The 14,929-nt window shown below is 46.2% G+C and overlaps 1 long non-coding RNA gene across 1 annotated transcript; it reads left to right on the forward strand.

Annotated features, from left to right (window-relative positions):
- The first annotated feature begins 6,959 nt into the window (after nucleotides 1-6,959).
- Nucleotides 6,960-14,542, forward strand: LOC144121762 (uncharacterized). Its single transcript, XR_013312686.1, has 3 exons — nucleotides 6,960-7,348; nucleotides 10,919-11,050; nucleotides 14,354-14,542. It is a non-coding gene; the product is annotated as an uncharacterized LOC144121762 (long non-coding RNA).
- Nucleotides 14,543-14,929: the final 387 nt, after the last annotated feature.

Raw genomic sequence — 14,929 nt, forward strand, 5'->3', positions numbered from 1 at the left:
CAGGCTCGAGCGAGATGTTACACCAAAACATAAAGCAACAACTCCGATATCCTTTATGTCGACGTGGAAAGAATGCTGCTCACACGCGTGGAATGGTACTTGGAGCGATATCAGATTTATCCAACCTTCATCTCTGGGTTCCGACGGGGCCGCTCTTCTATTGACAATGTGGTTGACCTTGTAACGTCGGTGCACCACAGCAAAAGTTTGAAAGGATTGACCGTGGCATTGTTTTGGGATATCAAGGGCGCCTACGACAACGTAACGCATCAGGCCATTTTGGACGCAATGGAAGCTGCTGAGATCGGAGGCCGCACGTTCAGCTGGATACGCAGCTATTTATCAGAGAGGTCGTTTTTTGTCCTGAGTGCGGACGGACCAACGTGCTTACACCGAAATTCACGCGGAGTCCCTCAAGGTGGAGTGCTGAGCCCACTTCTCTTCAACCTTGCTCTCATCGGCCTGGTCGACGTTTTGCCACAATCTGCTCAGATCTCGGTATATGCAGACGACATCTTTGTTTGGGCATCAGGGATGACCCGTCCTCAAGTTCCTGCAAGACTTCAAAAGGCGGCATCGATATTGACATCTTATCTTCGCTTGCAGGGCCTGAACATTTCGACCGAAAAGTGTTCACTTGTGGCGTTCACACGCAAAATAATGTCACTCTACACCATTCGCATTAATGGTGAAGCCATTCCCTATGAGAGAAGCCACTGATTCCTTGGTGTTGTCATCGACAGGAACCTCTCGTGGAGTGCACATGTCTACGACATGAGAAAGAGACTAATTGCGATTGTCCACGTCCTCTCCTTCCTCGGGGGAAAGTCCTGGCGCGCATCAGTGCGCTCTATGCTGCAACTGTACCATTGCTTATTTCTGGGCTACATGCGGTAGAGTCTTCCGATATTCAGTTCCATTAGAAAGACAAATATCAAGACTCTTGAAAGTATGCAACCGCGAGCTCTCCGTATCTGCCTTGGACTGCCTAAATGTGCATCAACAGCAGCAACTGTTCTTGTTGTCCGGGAACATCCTGTTACTACATACATTGCTGTCGACGCCATGAGAACACATATTCGTCATCTCACATGGGTTCCCTTTCATCACCTCGCAACTCTCCCAATAATTAGGCCGCGTACTGCATTCGCCAAAGTCATAACCTCATCGCGCATATCTTCCATCGGAGTTCACCCCTGCGTCAAGACCGTGCTCACTGTTATTGAGTCTTCATGAACCTCGGGTTCACCTTTATATTCCTGGAAATACGAAGAAAGCTGGTGTATCACTACCCGCTCTCAAAAACAACTGACATTGTATCACCTGCATTCTACACACCTACTCACCTACATGTTTACACAGATGGATCAGTTCACTCGACCAGTTCTGTGGGGTCGGTGGTGATACCGGCCAGATCCATCTCCATGAAAGTGAAGACGACCTATCCAACATCTTCAACTGGTGCGGAACTAGCAGCCTTACGGGCTGCGGTAGCGTTCATCAGTCAGGAACCTCCACACGACTGAACGGTTTTCACCGACTCTAAAGCAGCCATTCAAGCACTGCAAGCTGCGCTACGCCGAGGGTCGCAGGAACAACTTGTTGCTGAGATCCGTCTACTGTACCACGGCACCGTTTCCAAAGGTAATGACATCATTTTTCAATGGCTGCCAGGACACTGCGGTATTAACGGTAATCACCAGGCCGATACGGCTGCGCGTTCGGCTCACAACGACGCACTTCCAGTGAAGATCCCAATATCAAGACCTCTTCATAGCAGTGGACAGGCTGTGCGCCAATAAAAAAAACGGTTATTGGCTAGCAAATAGCAAAACAGAGGGCTGTAGAAACTTGGAAGATTTTTGTTGTCAGAACAAAGACATCCACAATGCATAAGAAGCTCCGCCAATTAATTCCTTAGTGCCATCCAAAGAACGACTGCACCATGCCTGCTTTATTGGTGATATTGTGCTGCTAAAATAGGATCCAATTGCAGTTTGCTCTCCTGTGTTTCAGCTGTCCCACTTTCTGTATGTGCCAGTGCTTGTGGATCGGCTTGAGCCAGTGGGCAGGCCTGTGCACGTTCTTTTTCATCCTTACTGTCGGCAACATCAGCAGCAGAAAAGCACCAGTGTGCTATGCGATGTCAGTGCACGTTAAAGATCCCCCGGTAGTCGAAAATATTCCGGGGCCCTCCACTATAGCACCTCTTTGTTCCTTTCTTCTCTCAGTCCCCCTTTATCTCTTTCCTTACGGCACGGTTCGGGTGTCCGCCGAGATGTGAGACAGATTCTGCGCCATTTTCTTTCGCCAAAAGCAATTTGTTTTGAATTGGTTAGGAATACATGTGAAAAAAAATTGAAGTTGGTTTTGGGGGAAAGGGAAGGGCGCAGTATCCGCAACAGAGCTGTGAGTTAAGAGTAGTTTCAGACACAAGTCATGTTGCAGCCACCTATTAAACACTATGACGGAACACTGGCCGGTGTGACGTAAGCTACCTCATCAAGCGGAGGCAGAACCGACATCTTTGTCCCCCCAGCCCCCTCCTCCGCCGCACCCAGAAGACACGACGAACTCAATGCGCTGCCGCGATGGTACCCTATAACCCTAGAGACCCGAGAATCCACCTACAGGCCCGAACACAGCTCCACTGGCGATGCCGTTTGGTGCGCCGTCTTCTCCATGTGACTTGTGGCCTACAAGCTTTGTGGCTCAGTGCTTATCTGATCGTCCTGCCATCCATCGTGGCGGTAATCATTTCACCTTCTTCCATCCCCTCTAAAGCATTGACGTACAGCCGTCGTCATACCCTACTTAATTCCTTATTAATCCCTCAATATGTCGGAAGAGAATACCCTTACAGGATTACAAACACCTGCCGAGTACATCGCTGGTACCCCACACTGCACTCTCCCCAGTGCGCGCACTGTCCGATTGCGGTAATGCAGGACGTACAGACGCTACAAACGTCTCTGCACCACGCGTTCCGCAGACAAACCCGCCAGCTTAACTATTAGCAGGTGGCTGGAGACTACACTTGTAGAGATGAAACAATATTCTGACTTTCTCCTCGACAAGTGTTGTCTCCAGCCGCCGGCTAATAGCAAAGCTACGGGCTCTGTTTGGGGAACACTTGGTGCAGAGACTCGTCCCCGATACTCAACTCGCGTTAGTACCGGACGTACTACGTCCGCCGCTATGAACGAGAGTGGTGGTGGCGAACACTCTTAAGGTTCGCTTACACTACACATACATAGCCCCGAAAGCAGAAGATTGGACAAATGTCACCCATAGCACAGTTGGCAAAGCAGCGGACCCGAAATTCGGTGGTCGTGGGTACGGATCCAACCGGCGGAATTTGGTTGTGTATTTATTTTTATTAACCTTTCATTAATGAAACAGATAGGCTGTGGTTTAGCTCTGGGTATCCCTAGTTGATTGCGAAAGCTTCGTTTCTTAGGCACGTCGTCTACGCAACGTCTCATTCCGACGCTCTCGAGAACGCAAACGGGTTCCTTCCGTAGTTGAAGAGTCACTCCGGGACGTGGGACGACTTATTCTAGCGGCATCTTTGTTACGACGCTTCTCGAGTCGTGCAGCGCGATCTTCAGCCGTCTCTTGGGCGCGTTGTTTCTACCTCGCTTCGTTCTTTCGTTGTTGTTTCAGTCGGGTCCTTGAATAGGGGCTTCACCTGCAAGAAACTCTATGCTATTTCAATAAAATGCTTATTCCTCCTCCTCTTATCTTTCACGAACTCCATAACGAGTAGAATCCATTGAGGCGAAGCGCACACACACACACACACACACACACACACACACACACACACACACACACACACACACACACACACACACGCACTATATATATATATATATATATATATATATATATATATATATATATATATATATATATATATATATATATATATATATATATATACCCCGCGAAGTGACACCTCCTTTTTCTCTACCCCAGCGGAGCACATCTAGTGGAGCGAGAGGCGACGGCAGCGGTGCCGGGCGGCGTCAAATGGAGCGCGGCTGCGGCGCTGCTAGCCAACGGCGGTCAAGGTCGTTCATGGGCCACCGCATACGGCTGAAGATCGACCACAAGAGCCGATCTGGCTGGTGTAGTGTTGCTTTCGTAACAAAACTGAAAACTACAGAAAAATTAGCTGCGGTTCAACTAATGCTGAATTTAGTAAGAGAGCGAAAGCAGCAGTGTATCGGGTAAGTGGACGCGCGTTGGCCTGTATCCTAGAGTGCTCTCTGCCCACTGGATAGGGAACGCGCCTACCATGGCAGCTGGCGGTCAATCTAATGGTTGATCGTGAAAGGTTGGTCAACCAATGAACGCTACGGTTTAGTGGCTTAGCTTGGCTATGCCAGGATATAAGTAGCGAAAGCTAAGCCAGAACATGGTTAGCCAGCCCCGCCGCGGTGGCTCAGTGGTTAGGGCGCTCGACTACTGATCCGGAGTTCCCGGGTTCGAACCCGACCGCGGCGACTGCGTTTTTATGGAGGAAAAACGCTGAGGCGCCCGTGTGCTGTGCGATGTCAGTGCACGTTAAAGATCCCCAGGCGGTCGAAATTATTCCGGAGCCCTCCACTACGGCACCTCTTCTTCCTTTTGTTCTTTCACTCCCTCCTTTATCCCTTCCCTTACGGCGCGGTTCAGGTGCCCAACGATATATGAGAGATACTGCGCCATTTCCTTTCCCCCAAAAACCAATTATTATTATTATTATTATTATCATGGTTAGCCTTATTTAATCTTAATTTCAGGTTAGGGTTAGTCTGGTTGTTTACCTACGTAGTTGACGCATTAAAGACAACACAACTATGGTTGCGGCGCATGCGAGCTCTCCTTTTCAATCCTCCGACATGTTATCAGGCATGCGCCGCAGCTGGCGAAACGAGCGGAGGCGAGCGAAACGACGAGGAACGCGGTTTGACGTCATACCAAACGGCGGCGGCGAGCCGCGCAGTGTGACGTCAGGCCAGGCGGCGCTGAGAGCACGCAAAGCACAGTAGCCGTCTCAGATATCTCGGTGGGCACCCGAACCGCGACGTAAAGGAAGAGATAAAGGAGGGAGGGAAAGAAGAAAAAGAAAACTGAAAATTGAAAGTTGCATTGAAAGGCGCCTGTATTCTGTGCGACGTCAGTGCACGTTAAAGATCCCCAGGTGGTAGAAATTATTCTGGTGTCCTCCACTACTTCACCTCTTTCTTCCTTTCTTTTTTCACTCGTTCCCTTATCCCTTCCCTCACTTCGCGGTCGAGGTGTCCAACAATATGTGACACAGATACTGCGCCATTTGCTTTTCCCCAAAACCAATTACTATTATTTTATTCATTTTGAGGAAAGGCGCGGCGACGCCCAGCGGCGGAATACTTTTGGCTCGATGCTGCTAGTGGCGCATGCAGATTTGTGACTAGGGAGCGAAAGAGAGAAAAATGCGCTGTGTGTCGTCACTGCTCCTTCCTCATGCGCAAGACGGCTCTCCAGGAATCACGCGAAACTGCTGAACCTGAGGCCAGTAAAACTCGCTTTAAAAAGGCATCCCGGATGGATGGATGGACGGAAACAACTGTTCTTAGTAAAAAAAAGAAAAAAATTCCAGGGTGGACTCCTGCTGGCCCAGGAGTCCACGGCCTTGTGCCTCACCTAAGGCCCGATTCAGCAGCCATTTCTGACCGGCGGGCAGAGCAGTCCGTAAAGCAACTTCCCAGGGAGAATACGTGGGATTGGGGATGGGGGGTACTGCCTCTGGGGAAAGACATTCCCAAAGGTAGTGGAAAAGTGTGGATCTGGGCAAGCCACAGGTGTTACAATGAGGAGGAAAGGTGGGGTGAAAGCATGACAAACGGTAGGGTGAAATTAAGCTGCCCGTCTGTAATTGTCGCCAAGTGGCGCTGGATAAGGACGACAAAATACTGTGGGGTGGTGGTAATGTCATGCGGCTGAGTTTGCAGTTGCTGTGATTTGATATGTATAAACGACCGATAGAGCCTGGGTGCCTGATCGTCCGGAGTCCGGGAGGAAAGTTCTCGGGCCAGCGCATGAACGCGCTCATTACCAGGGATCGAGGCATGCCCAGGGATTCACGACAGATAACCTTTCGGTCGAGTGAGGTGGCTGCGGCAAGAATACGGTGTGTGGCCGGCGTCTCCACGTCCTTTAGGTAGTGGCGCAATGCGGCGTGGGGATATGCGCAAATTTTGGCTATGTTTTTGTCAATGATGATTGCTCTCGGTTACTGCTGGCTTCCGACAAGTACGGATTAGGCTAGAAATGTATAATCAAGGTGCTTCACTGGGGCGAAATTTCTCAGCCTTCCTGTCCTCACGCTGTGCCTACTTCGTTGTGCGCTCCACATTAGGAACATCATTCCGCGTAATTATCAGTGAAGAAAAACACAAAGTTTTGCAGGACGCGTACCCTTCGTCTTTAAGAGGGAGAGTGGACAGTGTGTCGCAGCGTTGCCGAGGAGTACATGGAACACTATTGGCCGTTCGGTGCGACGCGTGGCCCGTTGGAAAATTTAAGGAAAGGACGCCTGTCTCAGATATCCCGACGCACACCCGAACCAGGCCGTAAGGGAAGGAAAACGAAATGAACAGTTGCCTTCAAGGAAAGGAAGTGACTCCTGTCACATTTCTTGTTGGACACCGTGATCGCGCTCGAAGAGAAGGAAAAATCAATTATTCATTCAATAATCCAATCAATCAATCAATCAATCAATAAATCAATCAATCACTGAATCTATCCATCAATCAATCAATCCATTTTTAACGCTGTCGCGTTAAAATAACTCCCCTTACGGCGCGGTTCAGAAGTCCATCAAGATGCCCTAATTTTCGCTCACGAGTAATGACGCCGACCCCGGCACGAGCTCCTTAAAGGGAGACTGAAGCACTTTTTGCAAAAATTGGGCTTGCGGCGGCCCCTTAGAGTTTTTGATGCTGCAAACTCGAATATCGAACTAAAATTGGGTAAAAACAAGCGCTAATTGTCGTTTTTAGCAGAAATACGCAGCCGGCGCCTCGGGGCACAGCGCGCGTTGCGCCGCCGCCTCTGATTGGCCAAGAAGACGTGACGACATTTCGAGGACCGGCGAAGCTGCCGATATGGCTCCAGTGCTGCGTAGGCTGCGTTGCGTGCTGATTGCAGCTCTTCGCGGTGTTGTGAAAGCGATTATAGGACACTTTTGACACTCACGTGAACATCGGGGTGTCACTGTACGTGTTCGTACCAGTTTCGCTCACAAACGACGCAGCATCTCCGTGGCGGGGAGCAAAGAGCAGCCGGGATCGTCTACCGGCGTTGGAAACTTGCTCTGGTACGTAGTACGTCATTTTTCGAATTTGCATGTCGTTATTGGCAGAAGCTTGACGACTGTCCGATAACTTTCTCGCGATAAGCCACTTCGCACAATGCCTTTCGGAGTTCGAGGAAGATTCGGAAGATCGTGACGGTTCGCCTATAGCCCACAGAAACGACTAAACCGGAATGTGTTTGCTTTCGCTTGCCCTGCGATGTGTTCTTGATCTTGCCGTGGCACGGTGTGTGAAAAGACCCGCGACCACATTTTTCTCGCCTGGCAATAGCACAACGTACAAAGCGTTGCATGGAGTAGAAAGTATTATGTTGCTGCATAATTAATTGATTGTGCGTGATCTGAGTGCGTTCGTCTGCTGCGATGTGATTCGCAATATTGCTTTGGTTACGCTGGAGAGCGGCAGTTATACCCAAAGTTTGATGCAACGGAAAGGCGAGTTCGCTAGCTCACATGTACTGCGCCTAGACTCGCTGCCGTCGGTAGAGGCCTCCCTTTCGAAAGGAGCCGTCCACAGAGCTCTTGTAGTTTTGCATGCTCCGGCCGGCACCATTCGCGAAAAAATTTCCGGTACGTGTCTGATGCCGGTACGCGATTTTTTCGCATGTAGGGTGGCACCCAGTTGTGCATAACCGTATTTTCGCTGTGGCTGCAACATTACTCGTTCATAGCAGGTGTTTGTATGCTTGCACAGAATGGAAGATGAGTACTTCTGCTGCATTTATTATCAAGTGCAGAAATCGCTAGGAGAAACCTGCTCTGTGCGGCTACTGCGAAATTTATGATAGCCTGTGGTTTAACACAATTCTTGAAAAAAAGACAGCAAATGCTCCACTAATGAGTGAGAAATTTAAATCAAACCTGGGGAAAATTTTAGCACTTTTCATTCACAGGCTATAGCGACATGCAGCGTACTTGCTGTCTGGCTCATCTCAAAACAAATGAGAAACAGTCTACGCTTTCTACCAAGTTGTCACCTGGATACAGTCTGAGAAAACCACCTTTTTTTATGTGTTCCTGCAGAGAGAGGTTTCTACAGAGGTGTGTGTTGTTTTCAGTGCTTGAGGTTTTTGCAAAGTGAGAGCACGAAAAAGGGCTTTTTGGAGTGAGGACAAATTTAAATTAGCTGGGTCTGTTGAGTTCTGGCAGGTTTTCTTGCAATCACTGTGCAGGAACCTGGCACTAATGTGATTGACATGAAGAAACCACATGGCAAAAAACCACAATTTTATTCCGCTTTGAAGCCACTAAAAAGTATTTGTGGCCCTCTAAAAATGTTAATAAGGCGCATTAATTTGTGAAGATTGGCAGAACATCTCTTACCATTCAGTGAGGTCACACAAGATAATTGTGTCCCAATACCAACCTGCAAGATAAGACAGCAGGGATTACACGGGTTGTAACTTCAGTCAATGACTGTTGCCATTGAGCAGTGATGTACAAGCTGGCCGAGCGTTGTTCTGCTATACGTAGTAGGCGACAGCCTCCTGGCATCCAGCATTTCAGTGACTGCTTGTGGTGATCCACTACACCAGCAGCAACAAAACCGTTAGGCACATGTTGAACCAATATCAAGTTGCATTTTACTACACTGAATAGCTGCATTGTGGCATTTATTGCCGCCGGTGCCAAGCAAGTATGTCCGAGTTAGCAAAACTTCCTTCCTTTATGGGGAATTGATGACGCTGCCCTAAAATTCTCGATCACATGAGGCTTTTCAGTATGACAGAAAAAATAAGGCAGTTAGGCTGAACTAACACCAACTTGAAAGATGCAGCTGCAGGGATTAAACAAATCGTAACTTCTACAGCTGAGTGAGTTCGCAAGTCCACTTCAAATAAGATTTTACGTCAGCTAAATTATTTTTTAAAATCTTGGGCATAAATGCAAATATCAGGGCTCCATGCAGTAATGATACGCTAGCGGCATATGGATTCATGCACAGTAGACACTTGTTCAGGGAACTGAAATAAGAGAGAAGGTCTGTTTGGCTTATCGAACGCTTAGAAGGGCAAGCTAAAGCAATAAAACTCTAATCATGTCAGAATTGCTACTGCGAATTATAAAATAAATTACACACTGTCACAGAAAAAACAAAAACCATGTTGGAAGCCTTTTGGCAATGCAAAACCTACTTGCGTCAAGGACAAAAAATCACCTCTGAAAATCTGTAATTGGGATGAAACTTTCCTTTGTAGTCTGCCCTGGCATCTAGCTGTCTCCCTAGTATGGCTGTGGATTGAGGTAGTTGGTCTGTTTGCAGTTCATGGATGGTTAAATGGTTGGACATAGACATCCAACACTGGATACAATGATGGATACAATATCGTTCAACTAAATTTTGTACGAAATTGAGCTATGTCTATAGTCTGGTGGAAAGTGCCGTAGTCGAGGGCCAACACACTGAACTCCTAGCTATAAATGTGCCTTGTGTCCATTTCTTCACCATCATTGCCCTTCCAATAAATAAGGGCCAAAAAATTGCAACATGTTTACCGCAAAAATGCAGAGCAGAAAGGTGGCAAGAAAAAAAGTTTTTTTTTCCTGCTTACCAAAAGACTATTCCATGAAGCACACTAAGCAAAATGATTAAGTCTTCTTTCGTGCTAGCCTGCAAATTGTCGACAAATGCAGAAGCATAACGCTTTTAAGATCATGCAGATACTGTCGTATAGCGTATGATGTGTTCACCACAGTCTGTCGCTAGTAATATTTCCTAGAAGACAGCAATGGCTGCTAAATAAGTGGTAGTAGTGCATTGGTTCTTCTTTCGTAATGGCAGATAAGAAGTACGGGAGATTTCAATCTTAAAAAAATAAAATGAAGGGAGAGCCTCAGTCCAGCGACCAACATTCCAACATGAGGACTTGTCTTTGTCAGGTCAAGTGCGGTCATCATTGGCGGGGGTTATATAGGCCCTTCACTCTAAGGAGGATGGGCTGGAGTTATGGTGGGGAGTGGAGTGAGGAGGGTGGGAAGATGGCGCACTTGGTCTTCAAACAGCTCTTGTCTGGCCATAGAGGCTGTCACCTACAGGTAGGAGAGAAGCAGGTTAATAGCCATACTGACATGAAAAGAATGCAAAAACAGACCCCCCTTTTCATAAAATATGCAACAGAATCAAAATGAACAATGCAATAAAACCGCAAAAGGTAAAAAAAGCTAAAGGAAAAAAAATGCCATAAAGGAAAGGATAGAGGCGTTAAACTGGTTATCAAGGTTGCATTTTTTACCTTTATAATCTACGCAATCTCCAGCATATAGTGCACAGTGGTCTACATACTTTCTAGTGGCTGCATGATTTTTCCTACTCTGCCTTCTTATGTTTAGTAATATCTGTTTTTCTTTTTTTTTGACGAACCAAACATTTTGGTAACTAGTTTTCTGTAATTAAAGTATACGGTGCATGTCATCACATCCTTTGCTGTACATTTTTACCTGGCACAATGGCTATCAAGCCACATTCAGATTTGGGACTTGCGGTAAACCCCATACTACTTACCGGTATTTTCTCTGCAGATGGTAAGAAACTGATCATTGTCTGTTGAAGCTTGTCTTTCTTTTCTCAACCAGGTTCTCTTTTGGGGCCTTTGGAAAACTGCTGCTGAGTGGTGGACGAGATTCTGGAGCAGTTTTCCTCTCCTGAGGCTGCATGCTCTCAGCCATGGCCACAACCTTGTCGAGGAGGCGTTTGACGTACCCTGTGTGAGCATTTCATCTTGTAGCTTGTGCAATATTCACTTTCTTCGTGATCAAATAAACTAGGTGGTGCAAGCTTACCATGAGTGGGTGGCTCCTTTACTGGACAAGCTGTTGGGTCACCACATGCTGCCTTTGGGTAACGCACACACCATCGAAGTGTGCCATCCTTTGCGCGTGCCTGACCACGTCCACTGTTCTCCTTGTAGTGAAGTACAGAGAGTTGGGTCCGGAAAAAGTTGCACAGGACAGTGTAAAAGCGTGGTAGATTGTAACATATGTAAACAATCTAACTGTAAAGATCATGTGACAAAAGAAGGTCACTGATGGGAGTTGAGCACAACACCATGTTAGCAATTAGTGCTTGAAAGCACCATGAGCACGCGTGATGAAAATACTTTAGGAGCAAAGTACTACTTTTGAAGAGCTATGAGAACAAAGCATCGCCTCAGTTGCCGGGCGGATTGAAAATGAAAGTGCAGTGCTTGCATGGTGAACACAGCCGAAACTCTAAATGCCCATAAAGTGTCGGCATGTTAAACCCCTTCCGATTCGGTCGACTGTGTTTTTAATTTCTGTTTATACGGCATAAGAAATCATGCAGCTATTGACAATTTCAGTAGGTGTAATTTAAGATGGGCACCTGTTCATGTAGTTTTGGCACGTGCCTACATGCCTTTCACTTTTTCTACAGATGCATGTCTAACATTTGTTTTGTTTAACACAATTGTTTTTGTGATATCGATGGCTTCTGACTGTAAAAGTAGAGAATAGAAGACAACAGCTTACCTGGCCCTCATTCCCAAATACGAATAATGGTAGGTCTTTGGTGCAAAATGCACTAGAAGGCTATGAAAAGCCTCTAATCCATAGGTTTGATGTCTAGTAGATAGCCGCGGCATGTCTTGCAGAAGGGCCTTAGAATTTGCAATGTCTTGAAGCTTCTGGAAAGCCTTTGATTCTAAAAAGAAACGGCCATTATCATCTCCTTGTAAAGCTCTAAGTGTGCGGCTTGCTGTATGCTCTGCATCAACCAGTTAAAAAGTGTTTCAGTGCACCTGTAAATAAACTTGTGTTCAGTAATGCAGATCTTATAAGTTTCGATAGTTTTAATAAACATTGGTATTTGAGGTGCACTGTAATAAATGGTATGGAATAAACTGAAACAGCCATTATTTACTTAGCTCATGAAGCTTTTCATTGAAATCCTGCTGCACTGCACAGATTGCTGAAATCTTGGAATCCAGAGGAACCCTGTTGGAAAATCTTGGAACCCTCAACAACCATAGGTTGTCCAGCCTCTCCATTGCATTGCCTGCCATTTCCTCTTGATTTCTACTAGGATATCATTAACTCGTTTGTTCACTTACCCACTCTGCTCTCTTCATATCATAATGTTACACTTTTCACTTTCACAGCTTGCAACATTGTACTCAATCTAAGTTCAACCTTTTTTGCTAATTTTGTTTCTCCACCATAAGTGAGTACTGGTAAGGTACAGCTGTTGTACAATTTCCTCTTGAGCGTTACTGGTAAATTACTATTCATGATTTTAGCATACTTGTTAAATGCACTTGTCTTTATACTTATTATGCTGTTTCTTTCACTCTCATGGTCTGGATCTGCGGTCATTACCTACACTAATTAGACCTCTTCCCTTCCCACATTTAATGCTTCGCTGCCTATCATAAACCACTGCTCGCTTCAGAGACTGTTGGACATTGCTTAAGTTCTATGCATAAAGTTCTTAGACCCACTGTTCTGCTTTGCCTGTCGAAGTCATCGATAATGCTTTGCAGTTTGTTCCGAGTTCATTTTTCGAAAGCGCTAAAACAAAACGGACAAAGAAGGAACACACATGGACAAGTGCTCATCCCTGTCTGTTCCTTCTTTGTCCATGTTGTTTTAGCGCTTTCGAAAAATGACAAACATGCACCAACTAGCCCGATTTGCCACCCTTCTGGAGTTCCGAGTTCTTTAGCAAGGCAACTTGATCACCAAATTTCATTAACTCTTATCGCCAGTTCTTCTCATTTGAGGTGTGTGAATACCTCCTGTAAACACGCCGGGAATAGTACTCTAGAGATTATGTCTCCCTACCTGAAACCCTCTCTTATTGGAATTTTGTTACTTTGTATATCATACCTAGATGTGCCTAATTATGCTTCGCTATGGCCTTTCACATATTTTCATTACAAAATGTAACATACCTTCTCTGAGCCACTGCTTGGGTTCGATGTCCGTGCAAGCACGAGGGGAACGATGCCTGGTCGTGTGTGTGGATGTCCCTTATGTGGTTAAAAAGTGACAGACATTTGGGCACAATGAGTTCTGCTTTGCCTTCGCTGGATGCTGCCGCCAAATACAGATGGTTGCACACAGACTTAATCCAGGGTGCAAGCTCCTTGCAGTTATTTTCTTTTGCAGCTGTGTGCAGTTTCTTGATGATACCTAAAATGCATATTAAAAAAAATAGAACTAATGTAATATATTCCATAAATATGCTGAAAATAATATTCTATCAGCCACCGTAAAGCCGCAGCTGCTAGATACCTTTTGCCATGTGCCACACGTCGAACTCATGGGTGATTGCAGCTTTGTTGTTGCGGAGAAAGCACTTGATCTGTGTATGACGGTCGGTTACCAGCACTGCTACCTTGATGCTCTCACTCTCCAGAAAAGCAAGGCCTTGTTTCAGGCCTTCTAACTGCATGCGACAGCTGCCGCCAGCATCATTGGACTGTGGAATGATAATGGCAAAGGATATTGAGTGATGTGCAGCGTGTCTACCAATTTAAAAAAAAAGACTGCATGTATTGAGGTCTCTCCTTCCCAGCTGTAACTATTTTTAAGAAAATAAATCTTTGTATTTCTAAAAAAAGTAGTGCTGTGCTGATGCTTCATCTACCAGCACGGAGATTCAAGGCTAAGCCAATGATAATGCATGTGCTGTAGAAAGAAGTCATGATATATAAATGTTGCGTTACAGTTCATTTGGCGGCATTAGTGAGCTATAGAAATTTACAGAACGTTGTTGTATCAAAGTGGAAACGTACGTGCACGACTTCAAAATGCAAGACTTTGTGGCGTTCAGCTTCCATCAGAGTATGCGTGCCATATTTAGCACTAAATCCTGGTGAATCAGCCAGTCCATCTCCAGCAAGGTTCCCCTGTTGGCCTTGCAGCTCTTGCAGCATACTTTTCTGCTCTTCTTTCCAAACCTGAAAAAAAACAGTGCGCATTGAACCTTGACCATGCAAAAAAAGCTGGAAACTTCTTCACAATGACTCCTTACCGTGTCAATTGCAGGCCACAGATATGAACGCTGGATTGCAAAAAATGTCCTGTTGCTCACAACTGGTACACCAATTGAAGCCAGCATTCTCAGTGTAGCTGTTGGGTTGCATCCAGAGAAGAGAACTGCTGCGCAAAGCTGCGGGTTGAGCATCGGCTGCTGTTTTTCGACGTCCTGATTACACCAGTAAACGAAATGGCCAGATGCACACTCCCCATAAACTTCTAGAAGTGTGCCTTCACACTCGAATCTGACTGCACGAGGTGCGAGGCACTCTGTGCACAGCTGGAAAAGCTTCCAAAGGCACTTCTCCTGCACCAAAAAAATTTTGTTGCCGGGTTCATCTGGGGAGTTTCTGACACATCCCTGCCTGGGAGAGAATGGGCAAATTTTCAATCGCACTGGACAGCCTAAACACGCTACCTTGCATGAAAAACATTAGGAGTGAATGTTTATGGCACCAGAGTAAAAGTAGGGCAAACAGGTTTTTATCACACTGTTAATAAATCGCATACTTCTCTTCAAGTTCTTCGCATGAACTGTAGTCCTCATCATCGTAGTTCTCATCTCCACCTTCGTCTTCTGTGCTG

Source organism: Amblyomma americanum, chromosome 2 (genome assembly GCF_052857255.1).
Source record: "Amblyomma americanum isolate KBUSLIRL-KWMA chromosome 2, ASM5285725v1, whole genome shotgun sequence".
Taxonomy (NCBI): domain Eukaryota; kingdom Metazoa; phylum Arthropoda; class Arachnida; order Ixodida; family Ixodidae; genus Amblyomma; species Amblyomma americanum.